This window comes from Mytilus edulis, chromosome 4, assembly GCF_963676685.1.
Source record: "Mytilus edulis chromosome 4, xbMytEdul2.2, whole genome shotgun sequence".
NCBI classification, from domain to species: Eukaryota; Metazoa; Mollusca; class Bivalvia; order Mytilida; family Mytilidae; genus Mytilus; species Mytilus edulis.
This window is the reverse complement of record NC_092347.1, coordinates 46,967,005-46,989,467: the sequence shown is the minus strand read 5'-3', so window position 1 is coordinate 46,989,467 and position 22,463 is coordinate 46,967,005. Positions and strand designations below refer to the sequence as shown.

Genomic DNA, 22,463 nt, shown 5'->3' with positions numbered 1-22,463 from the left:
TCTAGGTGCCGTCAAAGGATCAAAGGGAAAGAAAGGTATGTTAAGATAAGATTGTGTTTTTGTATGTTTTTTTCTCCAAATTTCCTCTAGGTGGCATCAAAGGATTCAAGGGAAAGGTATGTTAAGATAAGATTGTGTTTTTGTATGTATTTTTGTCCAAGTTTCTTCTAGGTGCCGTCAAAGGATCCAACGGAAAGGTATGTTAAGATAAGATTGTGTTTTTGGATGTATTTTTGTCCAAGTTTCCTCTAGGTGCCGTCAAAGGATCCAAGGGAAAGGTATGTTAAGATAAGATTGTGTTTTTGTATGTTTTTTTCTCCAAATTTCCTCTAGGTGGCATCAAAGGATTCAAGGGAAAGGTATGTTAAGATAAGATTGTGTTTTTGTATGTATTTTTGTCCAAGTTTCCTTTAGGTGCTGTCAAAGGATCCAACGGAAAGGTATGTTAAGATAAGATTGTGTGTTTGTATGCATTTTTGTCCAAGTTTCCTCTAGGTGCCATCAAAGGATCCAAGGGAAAGGTATGTTAAGATAAGATTGTGTTTTTGTATGTATTTTTGTCCAAGTTTCCTCTAGGTGCCATCAAAGGATTCAAGGGAAAGGTATGTTAAGATAAGATTGTGTTTTTGTATGTATTTTTGTCCAAGTTTCTTCTAGGTGCCGTCAAAGGATCCAACAGAAAGGTATGTTAAGATAAGATTGTGTTTTTGTATGCCTTTTTCTCGTAATTTCCTCTAGGTGCCGTCAAAGGATCCAAGGGAAAGGTATGTTAAGATAAGATTGTGTTTTTGTATGTATTTTTGTCCAAATTTCCTCTAGGTGGCGTCAAAGGATCCAAGGGAAAGGTATGTTAAGATAAGATTGTGTTTTTGTATGTATTTTTGTCCAAGTTTCTTCTAGGTGCCGTCAAAGGATCCAACGGAAAGGTATGTTAAGATAAGATTGTGTTTTTGTATGTATTTTTGTCCAAGTTTCCTCTAGGTGCCGTCAAAGGATCCAAGGGAAAGGTATGTTAAGATAAGATTGTGTTTTTGTATGTTTTTTTCTCCAAATTTCCTCTAGGTGGCATCAAAGGATTCAAGGGAAAGGTATGTTAAGATAAGATTGTGTTTTTGTATGTATTTTTGTCCAAGTTTCTTCTAGGTGCCGTCAAAGGATCCAACGGAAAGGTATGTTAAGATAAGATTGTGTTTTTGTATGTATTTTTGTCCAAGTTTCCTCTAGGTGCCATCAAAGGATTCAAGGGAAAGGTATGTTAAGATAAGATTGTGTTTTTGTATGTATTTTTGTCCAAGTTTCTTCTAGGTGCCGTCAAAGGATCCAACGGAAAGGTATGTTAAGATAAGATTGTGTTTTTGTATGTATTTTTGTCCAAGTTTCCTCTAGGTGCTGTCAAAGGATCCAACGGAAAGGTATGTGAAGATAAGATTGTGTGTTTGTATGCATTTTTGTCCAAGTTTCCTCTAGGTGCCAGCAAAGGATCCAAGGGAAAGGTATGTTAAGATAAGATTGTGTTTTTGTATGTATTTTTGTCCAAGTTTCCTCTAGGTGCCGTCAAAGGATCCAACGGAAAGGTATGTTAAGATAAGATTGTGTTTTTGTATGCCTTTTTCTCCAAATTTCCTCTAGGTGGTGTCAAAGGATCCAAGGGAAAGGTATGTTAAGATAAGATTGTGTTTTTGTATGTATTTTTGTCCAAGTTTCTTCTAGGTGCCGTCAAAGGATCCAACGGAAAGGTATGTTAAGATAAGATTGTGTTTTTGTATGTATTTTTGTCCAAGTTTCCTCTAGGTGCCGTCAAAGGATCCAACGGAAAGGTATGTTAAGATAAGATTGTGTTTTTGTATGTATTTTTGTCCAAGTTTCCTCTAGGTGCCTTCAAAGGATCCAACGGAAAGGTATGTTAAGATAAGATTGTGTTTTTGTATGCCTTTTTCTCCAAATTTCCTCTAGGTGGCGTCAAAGGATCCTAGGGAAAGGTATGTTAAGATAAGATTGTGTTTTTGTATGTATTTTTGTCCAAGTTTCTTCTAGGTGCCGTCAAAGGATCCAACGGAAAGGTATGTTAAAATAAGATTGTGTTTTTGTATATTTTTTTCTCCAAATTTCCTCTAGGTGCTGTCAAAGGATTCAAGGGAAAGGTATGTTAAGATAAGATTGTGTTTTTGTATGTATTTTTGTCCAAGTTTCCTCTAGGTGCCGTCAAAGGATCCAACGGAAAGGTATGTTAAGATAAGATTGTGTTTTTGTATGTATTTTTGTCCAAGTTTCCTCTAGGTGCCGTCAAAGAATCCAACGGAAAGGTATGTTAAGATAAGATTGTGTGTTTGTATGCATTTTTGTCCAAGTTTCCTCTAGGTGCCTTCAAAGGATCCAAGGGAAAGGTATGTTAAGATAAGATTGTGTGTTTTTATGTATTTTTGTCCAAGTTTCCTCTAGGTGCCGTCAAAGGATCCAAGGGAAAGGTATGTTAAGATAAGATTGTGTGCATGTTTGTATGCCTTTTGCCCTGGTTTCTTCTAGGTGGCGTCCAGGATGGTGTTTTTTTCTTTCTTTTTTCTATAGGTGTATGGTGTTTTTTCCCGGTTGACACATTGTCCACAAGGTTAAGTATATACTTTTTTTCAATTTACTAACTGTTGTCTCATAAATATTAAGATGATTTAAGTTTGTATTACAGATGGATGAGCACAGATGAAAGTTCAGTCCTACACCTGGAGAAAGATGGTTTCATTTTAGTTACCAGATAATGATGATGTAAGTATTTGGTCATAACAATTGTATTTAAACTATTTAAAAAAAAAATTTAGGTAATAAATTTTATTACAAAATTGTTGTTTCAAATTTATTCTCTGATGAAATATAATTCTAAAAGAATTAGTATTGTATTTGTAAATAGACTGATCCCCCCCAATTTAGGATTTGAAATAAAACAGGCATCACATTAATTTCTAATTTAATTATTACAACAAATAGACTTAATATTGAGAATTTAAATATTTATTTACATATTTATTTACATTTTAATTGGGGAAAATATGACTTTGTATAGATTGTTTGTTCAAAATGTATTCATCAGATTGTTTTGGTTAGCCACCACATTCTGATAATTATCTGTATGCATTAATTTCAGAATTAATGATGTGATCATAATAAACAGTCTTCATAATACTGATTAAAAGATAAAATGAAAATGGTTAATGAATTACAGGCAAAAAGAGCAAAGACACAGAAAATTGCGCAATTGACACAGATCTGGATAAGACGCTTAAAGGAATGTCCAAGTTTCAGTCGAGATGGCAGATGAGTAGCAACTCCATGGAAGATGTTTACTTAAATCTTCAACCAAGTCCGAGGCTTTGCCATGTAAGCAATCAAGCAGCAAGGATAGCAGCTGGAATGAAGATTAATTATTACATTGATCTTCAAACAAGTCTGAGGCTTTGTCATGAAAGAAATAATGCAAGTATATTCAAGCCAATTAATTCTGTACATTATCAGGAAAAATGTGATAAAATCTATAAGGATTACATATAAGGCAACACACATTTTTGTTATTTTGCACATTTACAACAAACAAAAATAGATGTTTATTAGTTTGATAAATGTTTTTCCGGTAGACGAATAAAATTTTATATCATTAAAAGTAAATCCTGATAGAACTTTTCACTTCAAGGGAGACTAGAACAATAAACAGCAAGAAAATTTCTTTCATCGGGAGATAACTCACTATTACGCAATCAGAATACAGAATAGATTAATAAAAATTTAGGCTGGCAATTTAACAAATTTGTAAAATATATAATTTGTGTCAATTTTAATTCCTTTTTAGGTTATAAAACAGTGCCAATGTTTTCATGAAGGGGAGTAAGACTTGTGGTATAAGATATCTTAAATACAAGTACGTATATATAATTCCTCTATTTAAACAAATTTTATCGTCATAAAACAAGTTTACAGGATTAAAACGTGCACTAAGCTTAAAGTTGAAAGAGGTCATATGGTTTTTTGTTGTTGACTAAAGGTTCTAAAATTTAAAATTGATCACATTGTAAAGACTTGTATGCAGGCTTTGGCTAAACCACAAAATGAAGTACCAACACAAAATTTCAATTGTTCACCAAATAAGACGCTGAAAATGACCCCGTTAATGTAGGTCAGGATATGAAGCTTGAAGGAATATATGTCTATTTCATTTATATTAACCAACAGAAGTCTTATAAATATAATTTAATTGATAATTTTAGTTTTTGTTCAAGAAGCCGGCCAGTCCAAGTTTCAGTCGAGATGGCAGATGAGTAGCAACTCCATGGAAGATGTTTACTTAAATCTTCAACCAAGTCCGAGGCTTTGCCATGTAAGCAATCAAGCAGCAAGGATAGCAGCTGGAATGAAGATTAATTATTACATTGATCTTCAAACAAGTCTGAGGCTTTGTCATGAAAGAAATAATGCAAGTATATTCAAGCCAATTAATTCTGTACATTATCAGGAAAAATGTGATAAAATCTATAAGGATTACATATAAGGCAACACACATTTTTGTTATTTTGCACATTTACAACAAACAAAAATAGATGTTTATTAGTTTGATAAATGTTTTTCCGGTAGACGAATAAAATTTTATATCATTAAAAGTAAATCCTGATAGAACTTTTCACTTCAAGGGAGACTAGTACAATAAACAGCAAGAATGTTTCTTTCATGGGGAGATAACTCACCTCACTATTACACAATCAGAATACAGAATACAGAATAGATTAATAAAAATTTAGGCTGGCAATTTAACAAATTTGTAAAATATATAATTTGTGTCAATTTTAATTCCTTTTTAGGTTATAAAACAGTGCCAATGTTTTCATGAAGGGGAGTAAGACTTGTGGTATAAGATATCTTAAATACAAGTACGTATATAATTCCTCTATTTAAACAAATTTTATCGTCATAAAACAAGTTTACAGGATTAAAACGTGCACTAAGCTTAAAGTTGAAAGAGGTCATATGGTTTTTTTTTGTTGACTAAAGGTTCTAAAATTTAAAATTGATCACATTGTAAAGACTTGTATGCAGGCTTTGGCTAAACCACAAAATGAAGTACCAACACAAAATTTCAATTGTTCACCAAATAAGACGCTGAAAATGACCCCGTTAATGTAGGTCAGGATATGAAGCTTGAAGGAATATATGTCTATTTCATTTATATTAACCAACAGAAGTCTTATAAATATAATTTAATTGATAATTTTAGTTTTTGTTCAAGAAGCCGGCCAGTCCAAGTTTCAGTCCAGATGGCAGATGAGTAGCAACTCCATGGAAGATGTTTACTTAAATCTTCAACCAAGTCCGAGGCTTTGCCATGTAAGCAATCAAGCAGCAAGGATAGCAGCTGGAATGAAGATTAATTATTACATTGATCTTCAAACAAGTCTGAGGCTTTGTCATGAAAGAAATAATGCAAGTATATTCAAGCCAATTAATTCTGTACATTATCAGGAAAAATGTGATAAAATCTATAAGGATTACATATAAGGCAACACACATTTTTGTTATTTTGCACATTTACAACAAACAAAAATAGATGTTTATTAGTTTGATAAATGTTTTTCCGGTAGACGAATAAAATTTTATATCATTAAAAGTAAATCCTGATAGAACTTTTCACTTCAAGGGAGACTAGTACAATAAACAGCAAGAATGTTTCTTTCATGGGGAGATAACTCACCTCACTATTACACAATCAGAATACAGAATACAGAATAGATTAATAAAAATTTAGGCTGGCAATTTAACAAATTTGTAAAATATATAATTTGTGTCAATTTTAATTCCTTTTTAGGTTATAAAACAGTGCCAATGTTTTCATGAAGGGGAGTAAGACTTGTGGTATAAGATATCTTAAATACAAGTACGTATATAATTCCTCTATTTAAACAAATTTTATCGTCATAAAACAAGTTTACAGGATTAAAAGGTGCACTAAGCTTAAAGTTGAAAGAGGTCATATGGTTTTTTTTTGTTGACTAAAGGTTCTAAAATTTAAAATTGATCACATTGTAAAGACTTGTATGCAGGCTTTGGCTAAACCACAAAATGAAGTACCAACACAAAATTTCAATTGTTCACCAAATAAGACGCTGAAAATGACCCCGTTAATGTAGGTCAGGATATGAAGCTTGAAGGAATATATGTCTATTTCATTTATATTAACCAACAGAAGTCTTATAAATATAATTTAATTGATAATTTTAGTTTTTGTTCAAGAAGCCGGCCAGTCCAAGTTTCAGTCCAGATGGCAGATGAGTAGCAACTCCATGGAAGATGTTTACTTAAATCTTCAACCAAGTCCGAGGCTTTGCCATGTAAGCAATCAAGCAGCAAGGATAGCAGCTGGAATGAAGATTAATTATTACATTGATCTTCAAACAAGTCTGAGGCTTTGTCATGAAAGAAATAATGCAAGTATATTTAAGCCAATTAATTCTGTACATTATCAGGGAAAATGTGATAAAGTCTATAAGGAATATCTGTAAGGCAACACACATTTTTGTTATTTTGCACATTTACAACACACAAAAATAGATATTTATCAGTTTGATAAAATGTTTTTCTGGTACAGGAATAAAATTTTATACCATGAAAAGTAAATCCTAATAGAATTTTTACTTCAAGGGAGACTAGTACAATAAACAGCAAGAATGTTTCTTTCATCGGGAGATAACTCACTATTACACAATCAGAATACAGAATAGATTAATAGAAATTTAGGCTGGCAATTTAACAAATTTGTAAAATATATAATTTGTGTCAATTTTAATTCCTTTTTAGGTTATAAAACAGTGCCAATGTTTTCATGAAGGGGAGTAAGACTTGTGGTATAAGATATCTTAAATACAAGTACGTATATAATTCCTCTATTTAAACAAATTTTATCGTCATAAAACAAGTTTACAGGATTAAAACGTGCACTAAGCTTAAAGTTGAAAGAGGTCATATGGTTTTTTGTTGTTGACTAAAGGTTCTAAAATTTAAAATTGATCACTGATGTTATTGTTAAGACTTGTATGCAGGCTTTGGCTAAACCACAAAATGAAGTACCAACAAAATTTCAATTGTTCACCAAATAAGACGCTGAAAATGACCCCGTTGATGTAGGTCAGGATATGAAGCTTGAAGGAATATATGTCTATTTCATTTATATTAACCAACAGAAGTCTTATAAATATAATTTAATTGATAATTTTAGTTTTTGTTCAAGAAGCCGGCCAATCCAAGTTTCAGTCCAGATGGCAGATGAGTAGCAACTCCATGGAAGATGTTTACTAAAATCTTCAACCAAGTCCGAGGCTTTGCCATGTAAGCAATCAAGCAGCAAGGATAGCAGCTGGAATGAAGATTAATAATTACATTGATCTTCAAACAAGTCTGAGGCTTTGTCATGAAAGAAATAATGCAAGTATATTTAAGCCAATTAATTCTGTACATTATCAGGGAAAATGTGATAAAGTCTATAAGGAATATCTGTAAGGCAACACACATTTTTGTTATTTTGCACATTTACAACACACAAAAATAGATATTTATCAGTTTGATAAAATGTTTTTCTGGTACAGGAATAAAATTTTATACCATGAAAAGTAAATCCTAATAGAATTTTTACTGCAAAGGAGACTAGTACAATAAACAGCAAGAATGTTTCTTTCATCGGGAGATAACTCACTATTACTCAATCAGAATACAGAATAGATTAATAAAAATTTAGGCTGGCAATTTAACAAATTTGTAAAATATATAATTTGTGTCAATTTTAATTCCTTTTTAGGTTATAAAACAGTGCCAATGTTTTCATGAAGGGGAGTAAGACTTGTGGTATACGATATCTTAAATACAAGTAAGTATATAATTCCTCTATTTAAACAAATTTTATCGTCATAAAACAAGTTTACAGGATTAAAACGTGCACTAGGCTTAAAGTTGAAAGAGGTCATATGGATTTTTGTTGTTGACTAAAGGTTCTAAAATTTAAAATTGATCACTGATGTTATTGTAAAGACTTGTATGCAGGCTTTGGCTAAACCACAAAATGAAGTACCAACAAAATTTCAATTGTTCACCAAATAAGACGCTGAAAATGACCCCGTTGATGTAGGTCAGGATATGAAGCTTGAAGGAATATATGTCTATTTCATTTATATTAACCAACAGAAGTCTTATAAATATAATTTAATTGATAATTTTAGTTTTTGTTCAAGAAGCCGGCCAGTCCAAGTTTCAGTCCAGATGGCAGATGAGTAGCAACTCCATGGAAGATGTTTACTTAAATCTTCAACCAAGTCCGAGGCTTTGCCATGTAAGCAATCAAGCAGCAAGGATAGCAGCTGGAATGAAGATTAATAATTACATTGATCTTCAAACAAGTCTGAGGCTTTGTCATGAAAGAAATAATGCAAGTATATTTAAGCCAATTAATTCTGTACATTATCAGGAAAAATGTGATAAAGTCTATAAGGAATATCTGTTAGGCAACACACATTTTTGTTATTTTGCACATTTACAACACACAAAAATAGATATATTTATCAGTTTGATAAATGTTTGTCTGGTACAGGAATAAAATTTTATACCATGAAAAGTAAATCCAAATAAAATTTTTTTTAATTGCAAAGGAGACTAGTACAATTAAACAGCAAGAATTTTTCTTTCATGGGGAGATAACTCATTATTACGCAGTCAGAATACAGAATAGATTAATAAAAATTTAGGCTGGCAATTTAACAAATTTGTCAAATATATAATTTGTGTCAATTTTAATTCCATTTTAGGTTATAAAACAGTGCCAATGTTTTCATGAAGGGTAGTAAGACTTGTGGTATAAGATATCTTAAATACAAGTAAGTATACAATTCCTCTATTTAAACAAATTTTATCATACTGTCAATAAAAAGAAACAGTCGGCTATCATTGGGCTTGAAAACTTTTGGTCAGTAGTTTTAATTTTTAATTTATTAGTACCAGTAATTGCAAATCATTTTTGCTATGTCAACTCCAACTAGATAAGAGATCTTTGTCTGGTTTTAATGGTTTTTTCATAGGCAGATCCAAAGGGAATCACTGAAGCTTGACTGGAACCCCCCCCCCCCCCTTAGGTCAGTCCCCCTTTATGAAAAGTTCTGGATCCGCCACTGGTTTTGTAGATAAGTTAGTGTACAGGTCATATATTTAACTTCAAAATGTCATTCACACAAATTCTCCCCCTAAGGTGTCAAGGCTGACAAGGATTCTCACTCTTTGAGGTTTCAGATGTTGGAAAGTATTTCATATTTGTTAGTGTTGTTGGGATGTTGTCACATTGTGTTCTTTGTATCTTCTTTTACCTTAGGGAAGCTTGCTTGACATTTTTTGGAATTTTGGTCAGATTTTCAGAATCCTCTAGTTTTATCTATTTGAATGCATTAACAAATTAAGCCTGGTGACCCCATTTTTCTTTTTATAATTCATTTACATGTATGATGATAAGCTGTCTGTTAAAATCTTATAAAATTTTAATTACTTTTAAATAGTTTTTGAGGACTTTAACTTGTAAATGATAAAAAGTCAAGAGAGAACATTTTTCCGCCATAATTTCAATGGCTTAGATATCTCGAAAACAAGCAAGATGACCTATATATTTTTTTGCTTTTGATTCCTTTATTAATCCCCTATCAATATATATGCTAGTTATCACTGGACTAGTATATATTTGTTTAGGGGCCAGCTGAAGGACGCCTCCGGGTGCGGGAATTTCTCGCTACATTGAAGACCTGTTGGTGACCCTCTGCTGTTGTTTTTTATTTGGTCGGGTTGTTGTCTCTTTGACACATTCCCCATTTCCATTCTCAATTTTAGTGTTTTGAAAAGTTAATTATTTTGAAACTGAGAAGCCAACTCCCTTAAAATGTTGTATATCTATTTTTATATATAATGTACATATAAATTAGTATACCAACAGTGATTCCTTTTTTACTATTTTCAATGACTAAGCATTTTATTTTTCAGGTTAGCATTCCAGCTTGTACTAACAGATTGATGTTGGAAATGGCTATTAGAGTTGACTTTAAAAAGTAAGAAAGAACTATTTTATAGATTTATAAAATTTTCTATTTAAGATCATGTAAATTCCCATGTGATTTGTACAGTCTTTTTACAATTTAATATTTTCTGGAATGACCTGTCAAGTTCTAGGAAGGGAAAAATTATTATTATGAAAAAGTCTCTCTGCTTTAATTGCTTTTTCCCAGTTTGCTATTTTTTGCCTATTTCAGTTTCTTAAAATATGACAGAAAATTGAAAAGTGTATTTCTTTTTCAGATAACAATTACTGTGGCTGAAGGATATAATAGTGTGATTAATTCTCCATACTCCTTAGAGATGTTGTGAAGGTTCTTAATCTGTTGACAGTTGGGGACTCTCTCTTCACAAGACATCAGATTTAACATCCCCATTCTGACACTGGACATGGCTTCCAATTTAAACTACCAAACAGATGCCTTACTTTTGCAAGGATTTTACTGCCAGTCTGAAGAAGACCAAGAGTGACCATATTTCCCTTGAGGGTCTTTCTAACTCTACTGAAAAGTTTCCAATATGAACGGTTCATATAAATCTTGCATAAACAAGAGAAAGAATGTAGTTGATAAATTCTAAAATAATTAATGTAAAGATTCTCCATTTTCAACAAGAGTGGAAGTTTTAATTAAGGTTAATGTATTGTTTCAATTTTCACTCAACTTTCTTTTTCTCTCTACCATTAAATGCTATCAATTTTTATTATTGTGGCTCAATAGATAAAATGTTTCTTAAGGTTAAATATTTACATTGGTTAAGAATGGAGAATCTAAAAATAACAAAAATATTGTAAATAATTTAAGTATGGCAATGGTTTTATATGGAAATCAAAAACATTATTGTCAAAATTGGTGTAATGATACATTCAAGAGATTACATGTAGCAATATGTAAGTTATCCTTATTTACTACCAGTCAGACATTTCTTGACTAAATATCAAGCCTATTGCTACAGGTACTCGACTCCATTGTAATTGATCATAAGTTTAACATTTTCAAGGGGAGGTAATGCACCCGTTTAATGCCTCATACTAGAAGTTTCTTTAGTGCACAGTTTACCTATATAACTAAGACATTCTCTTCTGTGATTTGAGCAGTACCAGAGTACTGGAACTGTTTTACAAAGCATCGGCCATTAAACTTTCCATGCATTGAGTTATGCTAAGCATCTTTGGCCGAATTTTTGACAAATCCAAAAAACAGGAGAATATTGATGAAACACCTTACTTTCAGGGAATGGAAAATAATATAGTTTCTGTAAAACAATAATTTGTGTACTATATGTACTTAAAGCTAGGTTCACACTGCCAATCAGATTAACTCGATCAAGCCCGATCAAGACAAATTACGTGATCAGGAGACTGGTCTGACTCCATCGACAAGAAGGTTAGGGATAGTTTACCCTACTCGTCATTGATCTGACCATCTACCCGAGAGTTTTTGACATGTCAAAAACAATCGAGTAAGGACCGAGAAGCAAGTCACTCGAGAAGAGATCCAGAATTCGTCGAGTAGCGGTCGAATTGAAAGGATTGTGTAGAGATAGAGATTGGTCGGAATACAACAAGATTTCTGATCAGTACTCGATTAGTCAAGCAAAGGTCGAAATGATCGAGTACTGATCGGAAATTTTGTTGTATTCCGACCAATCTCGATCTCTACACAATCCTTTCCCAATCAATTCAACCGCTACTCGACGAATTTTGGATCTCTTCTCAAGTGACTTGCTTCTCGATCCTTACTCGATTGTTTTTGGCATGTCAAAAACTCTCGGGTAGATGGTCAGATCAATGACGAGTAGGGTAAACTATCCCTAACCTTCTTGTCGATGGAGTCAGACCAGTCTCCTGATCATGTAATTTGTCTTGATCAGGCTTGATTGAGTTGATCTGGTAGGCAGTGTGAACCTAGCTAAATGTAATGTAAAATTTTGTATATTATTGAATTACAAACCACCTTAACTTATTATTGTCCATATTTTGAGTTAGAGCCGATAGACTTTTCTATAATTTTGATATAATTTGTCCCATAAGTAGTGCACTACACCTTAAAAAATATCAAAACAAGTGTAATTTTTTTTTTATTTGTGTTTATTGTCTAAAAGAAATGCAATTTGAAATAACTGTTCTTGGGCCTAAGAGATGAGTTCAGTAAATGTAGATTCTACAATTTTCATGATTAAGAGCTATGTACATAAAAGTTGAATTAGTTGAATTCCATTTTAAAGAGTTCACTTAGTCTGTAAAATATGCACTTTTATATGTAAATATGTGTTACGGTCTAAATTGACCCCAACTTATTTTTAGTCTTTCCTGCCCTAGGACCATGTTATAACTGTGTGGTGTGCTATTTGTAACTTTTCATTCCAGTTAAAGCGCATTAAATATTTAAGAAAGAATTATTTATGGAAAAATTGCTTCACAAATTTTAATTAGATTGAAGAAAATCCCAATTTTTTATAAGCAACCCATCCCCAATTTTCATAAGTAATTTAGTTGCTGTTTTCCAGATTCCCTATTATATATATTCACTTTCTATTCTTTGACTGATATTATATCATAACACACTATTGTCATTTTCTCCAACTCTCCTCACTTTCTTGAAGCCAAAACTGAACAGAGTATTAGATCGCTATATAATGTTGACCATCAGAACTTCTCTTATTTATTATCCTTACAAAAATACGATGCTTTTCAATTAAAGATGACGTAAATTTGCACTTTTATTGACAATTATCCAGTGACTGGAATTCCTGTGAACTAATTTTAGCAAATCCAAACACTGATTTATGATTTTTTGCATTTTGTTTACATGTTTGTACTAGAATTATAGTATGCAGCTTAGATATATCTGTAAACTTTTTAATTGAGAACATTTTTACAAAACAAAAGCGATTTGTTTTACACCATGTACACTTAGACTTTTTATTTGCTCATTGTTAAAGGCTGAACATTGACCTATAGTTGTTAATTTCTGTGTCATTTGGTCTCTTGTGAAGTGATGTCTCAAAATCATAGATCATCATAGCACATTGTCTTTTTATATACATTAAGTGAAAATACTTCTGGATCTTGAAGGTGCCTAAGCATAAATTCCACTAAAAAATATCCACAAAAAGATAAGATTGATCTTTTAAAAGCGTAATTCTGCCATGTGAATAAATTTATCAGTTTTCAAGAGTAAATTTGACACAATGTCATCCTTATATGTTAAAAGCAAGTAATTTAAAATGATTGGTGCCACATATTTTAAATCCAAGATAATAAGTAGAAGTAAATTTATTTTCTGCTGCCCTGTAAATTAGAAATAGCGAGAACACTGGAGGAAACCCTTGGTGATGAGCAAAATTATTATAAAGTGTTAAAAATTCAGAATTTGACAGATATTTCAAGAAATCTTTTATATTGAAAACGCAGAACCCAAAAAGGCTATCATTGTTGCCTATGTAAATAATTACTTCATTTAAACCTAAAGCGAAATAACAATTTCTGGCACATCACTATATTTTTTGAGATATATTAGAATAAGGATAGGTAAATTAATAAGCTACTAGGTAGTAAACCGTTTTAGAAGAAAATTGCTGATCATCATGAATATATACCGGTAGTTTATATCAAATTTTTACTGTTTTTTTATTCTTATGTTCAAGGGGTAGGAATCACTGTAAGAACCAGTATTCTGTCAAGGACCTTGTCTTTAGGCATTTCTCTTTGCATGCATTAAGGCATAAAAAAAGGGGGGATTATTTCTAATTTAGTGACATTTGTGCATTTCTTATTGCAATATGTTGGCAAAATCTCCATAAAGTTTTAAAATTAGGTAAAAATTAAGAGATGATAATGTGCACTTCACAATTTGTCACCATAAGAAGAAATTATAAATAGAGAGTGAAAGTAGGTATGAAAGTAAACTGGATCAAGAATGTTAAATAAAATATGTTTTTGCAAATTTGGACGACAATTAATTGCAATTATGTACCATTTCAACAATAGAAGTAGTATAGACTTGCAAATCCGTACCATAACATCACAGGAAGTAGTATGGTTGTCTGAGCGAAGCCAATTGGAAGTATGTACCTCTTAGTGAAGCTAATTGGGAGCACACCCTCTGTCTTGTTGCGAAGCCGATTGGAAGCAGTACATATATACCTCTGTCTGCAAAAGCTAATTAGAAGCAGTACCCCTGGCAGAGGGGTCCCAATTAGAGGCATGTAACTCTGAGGGAAGCCAATTGGAAGCATGTACCTCTGCAAAATTTGATTAAGCATTGCGCATTATTCAACAAATTTTATTTAACATTCTTTTTAAAGTTTGATTTCATACCAACTCTCATTTTCTATTTATAATTACTCCCCTTGTTGACATTGTGACGTGCAAATTATCACTTCACCATTTTGTACTCACCTGTGGTTTTTATCCTGATGAAGATCCACTAGAAACAGAAACATGTAATTCTTTTTAAATTACAACAGCACACCCGCAAGTATTGTTATAATTAAGGGCCAAAGTTTTTAAAGTCAAATGTGCATAATTTTAGTTTATGCACCTTTAAATGATAACTCAACTTACTGTAACTTTTTGACAGCCAAGGTTCCTCAAGATCTATAGGGAGGCTGATATAAGTTTGCTGTCAAGGGCATATGATACAGTTACAGGGGAGGTAATGACGTCGCTAATGTCAAACATTACTTTTAGCCATATAAAATAGTTACATAAGAAAAGATTCATTTTTTGACTGATTTTTATCATTCAGACCGATTAAACTTGAAAATGAGTTCATGGACCCCTCTTTTTAAAAATGACATTAGACTTGAAAATGTATCAAGATTATTTGTGCCAATTTGAAAAAATCACCAATGGAAATTTTTTAAATAAGATAAATATACAGCCAAAAATGATGTGTTTTTTTTAAAACTAAAATCCGGTATCAAGATCATTTGTGCCAATTTGAAGAAATCACCAATGAGATAATATAAACATCCAAAATTGCCGTTTTTATTTTACTAAAATAATGAAATAGCTTGTAAGCACAGTAATATAAAACTTGTTTTTTTTTTTCATTTTTTTTTATTTAAATGTAAAATACAATAAATAATTTAAAAGCCCCACCTACGTAGTAGAGGGGCATTATGTTTTCTGGTCTGTGTGTCCGTTTGCCCATTTGTCTGTTCTTTCGTTTGTCTGTTCGTCGGTTTGTCCGTCTGTCCCGCTTTTTAGGTTTAAGATTTTGGTCAAGGTAGTTTTTAATGAAGTTGAAGTCCAATAAACTTAAAACTTAGTATCCCTAATCCTAAATGATATGATCTTTCTAATTTTAATGCCAAATTAAAGTTTTGACCCCAATTTCACCCTCCACTGAACATAGAAAATGAAAGTGTGAAGTTCAGGTTAAAGTTTTTGGTCAAGGTAGTTTTTGATAAAGTTTAAGTCCATTCAACTTGAAACTTAGTACACATGCTCCCCATGATATGATCTTTCTAATTTTAATGCCATATTTAACTTTTGATCCTAATTTCATGGTCCACTGAACATGGAAAATTATACTGTGAGTGGGGCATCTGTGTACTATGGACACATTCTTGTTTTAAGTTAAATTGTCAGATGATGGGGTAGAATCATTGGTTCTTAAGTTAATGAATTCATAAGAAAAGACTTTGTAATCATATCAGTTTGTTAATTAATAATTGTGGTCTTGAAAAATCATGATACCTTTGAAATAAAATAATTACTCATGGCACCAAATAGATTTTACTAGAAATTATTTTGTTATGAAGTAGTTTAAGTGAAAAAGGAAACCCTTATTATTTCTTTGAACAGTTTTGAATTATGAACCTCGTATATGCTTTAAAAATTTTATTTTAATAAATGAAGAAAAAAGTTGTTATAATTTTCAGTTTAAATTCAAATTGTAGATTTGACATGATAAATTACGAAATTTGTTATTTTTCTCCCTAGTATGCCTTAGATTAGAAAATCTTGAAAAAGAAAAAGAAAAAAAGTGTACTGTCAGTAAAAGGATTAATCATTTTAGAATGAATTCAAAAGTTTTCCAATGTTTATAGCTGCATACTAGGAATTGGTATTTGTTTACTTGACAAAAAGAGGATTTTTATTTTCAGTCTTTGGGTCATGTATTAAAAAATGGCTTTTGAGGCTTGAACTTCTTTTCTTTACACTATTGAACCCCAACCAAAAAGATGCACTAGTTTTCTCTGCCAATTAAAAGTGGTGTGTTTACAAACAATTCAAAAAGTTTTGCTGTTTCAGTTATTTTTTGGATATAAAATACTCTTTTACTTTGATAGAAACAAATCCTCACAATTTCAATATCTCAAAACGGCCATCATAAGAACTCCCTGTTGAGAATGTGGGAGCCCTACAGTTTTCACTTTGTTCGTCTGTCTACAATTTTTGTGAATGCAAAATCTCCCCCCAAAAAGATAGGTAAATTAAAGCAATCTTTACCATTCACTGTGCTTCCAAGCACTTTGGTTACCATTCTAGGGTTATGCCCCTTTCCATATGGAAAAAATCCTGAATGTTTGTTTCTGTTCTCTTAATTTAAGTTTGTCTCAACTAAATTTAATGAAATGTGTATATATAATGCTTATTACCACTAAACGCAGTTTAAGTTCAAATTTTGGCAGCTTCACTTTTACAGTTCTTGAGTTATGTCCCTTTATAACGTTATATGCTAGCGGGGGCATCATCTGTGTCCTTATGGAGGTATTGACCCCATTTATTTTTAATATAGTGGAAGCAGATTAGTTATTTGGGTATTTTGTAGCATGATTAATTATAATTAAATTTTGCTTGTGTTTCATAGACCTATGGTTGGAAATATTTTGAAAACCTTCACTTTCTACACAGAGTGTTAAGTTTCTTTTTATAATACTCTAACTGATATATTTGCACATGATCGTGTATTTTGTTTTGAATAGTTCTCCTTTTTTATACTGTCCAAATTATACCTCTTGATACAGTTCTTCCAAGCAAATAGTTTCAAAGTAGGTTTCCAACATTTTTCCACTACATTGATTTTATCTCGTTTTAAACACAGTTAACAATTATTTCATTAATTATCATTATAATGATTTTCTTTATGTGTATATTTTTTATGCTTATAAGTTGTACTCATGTATATTGTATGTATAATAATTCCCTAGGCATAAAAGTATAGCAGGAATTGCGCATTTGTAATACATGTACATGTAGGCATAGGAATTTAAGCACCAAAATGTTTGGTTTGTAAAGTGACATCTTTATGTATTTTAGTTCTAGTTTGAACTTTGTACATTGTATTTTTAGGAATGTTTAAAGAACAAAGATTTGCATAATTTTGTATTACTAAGTGGAATGGCTATTATATATACAAACATAATCGTATTTCAACTTTTGTACCAAATATTTTATAGCTGTAGTGCTTATGACAAGATTTCTTTTTTACTTTCATATTTACAAACAAAATTATGTTTTCTTTTTCTCATTTACCTAGTGAGGTCACAGAGCATTTCGTAGTAAAGGGAAAATTATTGTATATACGGTACTAGCGTAGTATTTTTATGAGTTCACATCAGTAGGTATAAGACATGTGACTAATATTATAGCAGGAAATTTTTTCCCGGAGATTATCACTTTCTAGCCCGCTGCAGACAGGGCAACATTCATGTTCCATTCATATTATGAATATACTTTGATACATGCATTTATATATTTTTCAAAACAATACACGTCCATGTATGTCTCGTGAGATGACTTGTCGCATTGGGTCGAAGCATATATGACTGTATCCAGACCCTTGGGTTGGACCCAGGTTTCCAGTTTCCCATTATTGGGTTTGTTTGGTTGTTCCTGGCCGGCGAGGTCGTTGATGATCGAGTTATTCATTTGTTCAGTTATTCAGTTTACATTCATGTCAACCATATTATATCTCTTTGTTCTAGCTAAGTTGTACCTTTTAGTATATTTCAAGGTTTTTGTTATTAGGAGTAATTGTGTAATTGCTTTTTTCATATGTTTATATATATATAAGACATATGTATGTAATTATTTAATGAATTCTGTTGTTCACTCTACTTGCTGGGCTATCGGCAACACTATATTATTGTATTCATTTATGCTTTTTCAATTTTCATAGATATGAGCGTATAGGGTATACATATAGTTATTCAAATGCAAAAGGTTGACATGAGATTATTTCTCTAGTACTGGTACAAGTTATTGAATTCATATTGTATAATGTATGTTTATATTGATAATTTGTCTTATTAAATGGCAGCTCACAATATGCTGTACTCGAGCTAGTCACGAAAAACATAAGTTTGTGTTGTGTTTTTCTTTAAGGAGTTAAAGGTTAAATGTATTTTGTGGAAAGATGACTTATTTAAGATCCTATGTCCTTCAAGCTGTCTGAGTTATGGATAAAAATAAGATGTGGTATGATTGCCATTTAGGCTCAACTCTCCACAAGAGACCAAATGACACTAAAATAAACAACCATAGGTCACGATACTGCCTTCAACAATGAGCAAAACCCATACTGAATAGTCAGCTTCAAAGGCCATGAAATGACAAATTTAAAATAATTCAAACATTTGTTTTGTTAAGCCTATATATTGAGGGAAATAAGTTAAGGTAATATTATATATATTTTATATATAAGTATGTCTGAACCAGTAACGACTCTACAATAAATTTTATCTATCAGATCATCATCAGTGATAGTGATACAAGGCTGACAATTATTCTGTATATAGTATAATTCCTCTTAACATCTGGTGAGCCGTTTATTTGGCGATTGCAAATGGCAGTCAGCAGGGTTTAAGAACATGCATTGTTCAACCTGCTTTAAGTCAAATGCGTTTCGTTAAAATATTCTTTTTCACTTTTGGTCTTTTGGAAAATGCTGCTTGTGCTGTATTTAGACCCTTTTACCAAGAAATCTGTTTTGCATGCACACATATAAAAAAAATTCGGTTTGTATCCAATGCAATCATGTTTGAACGTTGTTTTCAATTTAGACTTGTTTATATTTTTTGCGTGTGAATAGACCATATATAAAATTGATTTGACATAACCTTTGTTAATACCCCTGCTATAAAGAGTGGTATATATATGTATAGTGATGCACATGCCCATTCATCCCCTATGAACTTCTGTTAGAACTATAATTTCCACTCCAGGTTTCAAGTACAGCTTTAACAATTTTTTTGGAAATATCAAGACAATCTCATGGACCATAAAATTTAGGATAAGTTAGATTTTGATAGTTTTGACATTAAAGTTGAACAAGAAATGCCCTATAGTTACTGCTAAAATATGGGTTTCCATAATAATACTGCTTGACCAAATCAATTGAAATGATGTTAGTATAAAAAAAGATGTGATATGATAATATGATTGTCAATGAGACAACTAAAGGTCACTGCACGGCCTTCAATAATGAGTAAAGCCCATACCACACGTACAGCTATAAAAGGCCCAGAAATGACAAACAATTCAAACTAGAAAACTTGCGGCCGAATTTATTTACAAGAAAATGAATGGAAAACAAATATGTAACACATCATCAAACAACCACTAATCAACTTTAATGAAACTTTGGTGAATTGTTTATATTTATTGACCTAAGGTCCCTTTTGATTTTTATAAATTTCAGATTTCACGTTTCCGTGTTATGAATTTTTATGCTTTAAAAAGGGGGCATTTTCCAGTTTTCAGACAATCACTCATAACAATTTCACAAAATTTTATGAAACTTTGGTTAATTGTTTATGTCTGTTGACTTAAGCTACCTTTCCAAAACTAAAAGAAAATTAACAACTAGAGGTCACCGAATAGCCATCAACAATGAGCAAGCTCATACCACACAGTCAGCTATAAAAGACCCTGAAATGACAAATATATAACAAATCAAATGAGAAAACTAAGAGCCTAATTAATGTACAATTTTTTTTAATTTAAAGCATAAAGACAAGCTAAAAGGGCACTTATAGCGCAGCTCTTTCTTAACAAACTATATATTCAACAGGTCAGGACCACTACCTTATATAGAAATGCATAAATTAGCATACTTATGTTCTCGCACATGTAATTATTTATTTACATGTGACGCAATTTATTTTTACCTAGGATTTGACCAATCCACTAAATGAGTCACAATGCATGATGGACTACTACGTGTTTACAATCAACCAAGAACACGTGTTATTTACTGAAATACAACACATTTTTTCGTGCAATGCGGGATTCACAATTTCGCTTAGTTTTTCATTTTGTGTATCCTCATTTATAGTTCGTGATATAAAGTATTACTTCCATGCTCAGATTAACGAAGAGTTGTTTCTATGCGAAGAAAAAAGGGTTTGAATTACCCGATATATAGCCATTAACATGTTTGATGATGGCACAGAGATTCCATGTATTTGTCCACCAGAAGCAACGAAACAACAGCGAAAAAACACAATTACCCATGAGACAAACTTACTGGTGTAAAGTAAGCCGTCGATAAAATGCAGCCGGTGCTGATATTCAAGAGTACAGCAATGTTCGTATAGATAATTAAAGGCAAATGTGGGATCCTTGAATTTTGTGTTCGTAAAAAAGGCGAATAAATATTTACATACATGGCAGTGTTAACAAAATCTATAAGTATTTTTGTTGGTCACATTTCAGTATATGGGACTTCTAAACTGTTCCCTTTTTGTTTTAAGGTAGTGAAATCAGCAACTGTAGTTTCAGTTTGTTCTTTTTTTAACGGGCTCGGACATTTGCCAAACTGAATAAAATCATTATGTACAGCTGATTTCTTAAACCTGCAAAGTAAAACTTTGGTTGGCTTGCTTGCTTTGTTTGTATAGTTGTTTATACAAGCTTTGAAAATAAGATTGACATCGTTAAACAATATATATATATAGGCATAGTTTAACTTGTATATTTTATATTTTGAACAATATACAAACAAAGCAAGCAAGCTAACCAAAGTTTTGCTCCACATGCATTAGGAAATAAGCTGTAATGATTTTATCCATATGTATGTGCGACAAGGTGGAAAATTTGATATGTTTTGTGAAAATTGCAGCGTTGGATCTATAATAAAAAAGAAGATGTGGTAAGATTGTCAATGAGACAGCTATCCACAAGAGACCAAAATGACACAGAAATTAACATTTATAGATCACCGTACGGCCTCCAACAATGGGCAAAGCCCATACCGCATAGTCAGCTATAAAAGTCCCCGATATGACAATGTAAAACCATTCAAACAAGAAAACTAACGGCCTTAATTATATATAAAAAAAATGAACGAAAAACAAATATGTAACACATAAACAAACGACAACCACTGAAATACAGGCTCCTATACAATTTTTTTTTTTATGGGATAGATTTCTTGTCCTTTTATATATTTAATTGAGCCTTTTTTTTTTCTTTTTTCTTTTTTTTTTTTTTTTTGGATTGTTTTACACAAGTAATTTTTGGGTCATTAATAGCTTACTTTTCAGCATTGGACCTATGACTGCTTACTTTACTAAATTATGTCTTTGTTGGAAAGATGTCTCATTTGGCACTCATACCTCATCTTCTTATTTCTATATACAAAGCACGTTTTAGAAAAAAAATATGGTAATATGGCACCCACTATGATCCAGAGACTTTTAATATTGGAGACATTTTACATATGTCAACAGGACAGCAGCCGAACGATAAAAAAACCTCTGAGGTATCTTTTGTGATAAAATTAGCAACAAACGGATATTATCGATGAATGAAACTATAAAAAATGTATTGAGCTATATACCGTACCCGCTCAGTGGCGGATCCAGGGGGCGGGGGTTCCGGGGGATGGACTCCCTTTTTTTGGACGATCAGTGCATTTGGATGGGGACATGTAGTTGGAACCCCCTCCCCTTTTGTCCAGGGTTGTGACCCCCTTTTAAAATGGCTGGACCCGCCCCTGCCGCTTTCATAACACTTCTTTTTAGAATACTGAATATTATGATGTTCTTACTATTAGTTCAAGTCCTGATAAAAAATAAATACACATTCAGTACAGAAAGAAGTGTTTCAATGAAAGTTTCGTGTTTATCTAGGCAGAAATGATTTTGCAATGACATTATACAGGTTTAAAAGAGCTTAAATGATTTTCTTACTGGACAGTGGTCACTTCATTGGATATTTCACTGTGTCATGTCGTGAAATTAATGCAGGTTCAATTCAAAACAATGCACAAAACCGGTTCAACTACTTTTGCAAGGCGAAAAAGAAAGTCGAATCGTGAAGCCAATAAACAATATTTTTTTAATCTGAGCATGCAAATTGAAGATTACGTTATACATTTTACATTAAATATATTTGCAGAATA

At 32.0% G+C, this 22,463-nt stretch overlaps 2 long non-coding RNA genes across 2 annotated transcripts; both read left to right on the top strand.

Annotated features, from left to right (window-relative positions):
• The first annotated feature begins 2,146 nt into the window (after positions 1-2,146).
• On the top strand, positions 2,147-6,776 carry LOC139519834 (uncharacterized). Its single transcript, XR_011663691.1, has 5 exons — positions 2,147-2,757; positions 3,212-3,901; positions 4,248-4,904; positions 5,249-5,905; positions 6,250-6,776. It is a non-coding gene; the product is annotated as an uncharacterized lncRNA (long non-coding RNA).
• Positions 6,777-8,818: 2,042 nt separating this feature from the next.
• LOC139519836 (uncharacterized) lies at positions 8,819-18,418 on the top strand. Its single transcript, XR_011663693.1, has 3 exons — positions 8,819-8,888; positions 10,033-10,097; positions 10,345-18,418. It is a non-coding gene; the product is annotated as an uncharacterized lncRNA (long non-coding RNA).
• The last annotated feature ends 4,045 nt before the right edge of the window (positions 18,419-22,463 follow it).